Consider the following 1,627-nt stretch of genomic DNA (forward strand, 5'->3'; position numbering starts at 1 on the left):
ATTACAGGCATGAGCCGTGGCCTTAAGATGCATTCTAATAACATCCCAGCTGATTCATGTGCACAATGTGGTTTGAGAAGCCCTGCTCTTGGAGAGAAGGGGCTGGGCGGGAGTTGCTATTATTGGAAGAGTCACAAGAGCTTTTGGCTGTGAGAACCCCCTCTGTGGGGTTAGCAAGGTTCGGGCCCCTGGTGTGAGCAGATGTGGTTCTCACTCTAGCGCTGAGTCTCCATGGCGGGGCAGGCTCACCAGCTGAGCAACAGCCCTGCTCACCTGGATGGAACTCCCAGATCTGCTTACTACTTAGACCTTTGTTCTAATTTCATGGTTTCTGCCTTGGGTTGTGTCATCCTGGACTTGCAAGGCTCAAGTGTGGCGTAAGTCACCATCACCAGGGCTGATGAATTTCCCACTCTGGTGACGCCTTAATTGAAGGTGAGGCTCTCCTTTCATTAGCAAGATTCCTACCTCCTGTCTAAACTGTCACCTCAAAGACCTGGGGGGAAAAAGAGGCTGACCTCATAGTGTGGCCTCAGTTACTGTGGCTTTGGTGGTTTCTCTATCAACGTTTCAGGCAAGCCCATAGCATAATTACTCAAGGCCCTGGGAATGCTGGCATCAACGATTTTGTTTCTCAAACCGATGAATAATTATTCTTCTGGCTTTTACTCCTTGCAACTGCTTTACTATAGAAAAAAGCATTTTATTTCAGCCAATTCTCACTACCATCCTTTGGGGGAAGGGTGTTGCTATTATTCCCAGTTTACAGAAAGGAAAACAGTGCTCGCTTTGGCAGTACATATACTAACATTGGAACAATACAGAGAAGATTAGCATGGCCCCTGCGCAAGGACAACATGCAAATTCGTGAAGCGTTCCATATTTTTGCCAGATGTGGTGGTTCACGCCTGTAATCTCAGCACTTTGGGAGGCTGAGGCAGGCGGATCATGAGGTCCGGAGTTCGAGACCAGCCTGGCCACTAAATACAAAAAACTAGCCAGGCGTGGTAGGGGGTGCCTGTAATCTACTAAATACAAAAAATTAGCCAGGTGTGGTAGGGGGTGCCTGTAATCTCAGCTACTCTGGAGGCTGAGGCAGGAGAATTGCTGGAACCCGGGACGGGGAGGTTGCAGAGAGCCGAGATTGCACCATTGCACTCCAGCCTGGGCAATAGAGCAAGACTCCATCTCAAAAAAAAAAAAAAAAAAAAAAAAAAGAAAAGAAAAAAGAAAGGAAAACAGAGGTAAAGTCACTTTTTCAAGGTCACACAGCAAATTAAATGGCGGAGTAGGGACCCAAACCCAGATCTGCCTGTCACCAAAGCCAGTGCTCTCTGTCTTCCTGGGCTATACCTGGACTTACGAGGACAGAATTCCCTGGTGGAGGCTGTCAATTGTTTTCTTTCAGGTCAAGAAGAAAAGATGGAATGTTTTTTGGAAGATCTTGGTCATCTTTTCTTGCTTCTCCCAGCTCAGGGGAAGCATGTTTCCCAGCTTGCTTTATTCCTCTTCTCTTATGAATGACTTGGCCCCAGAAATGTAGCTCCTCTGCTCCAATGGCTTCTTGGAAGGCCAAAAATTGAGCCTGGGACACTTGCCCACAAGGATTGTGGCCAGCTGGGCAAAT

At 47.6% G+C, this 1,627-nt stretch overlaps 1 non-coding gene across 1 annotated transcript; it reads left to right on the forward strand.

Annotated features, from left to right (window-relative positions):
- Window positions 1-780: 780 nt before the first annotated feature.
- On the forward strand, window positions 781-887 carry LOC126945171 (U6 spliceosomal RNA). Its single transcript, XR_007722338.1, has one exon. It is a non-coding gene; the product is annotated as a U6 spliceosomal RNA (small nuclear RNA).
- The last annotated feature ends 740 nt before the right edge of the window (window positions 888-1,627 follow it).

The sequence above is a fragment of the Macaca thibetana genome, chromosome 20 (genome assembly GCF_024542745.1).
Source record: "Macaca thibetana thibetana isolate TM-01 chromosome 20, ASM2454274v1, whole genome shotgun sequence".
Taxonomy (NCBI): domain Eukaryota; kingdom Metazoa; phylum Chordata; class Mammalia; order Primates; family Cercopithecidae; genus Macaca; species Macaca thibetana.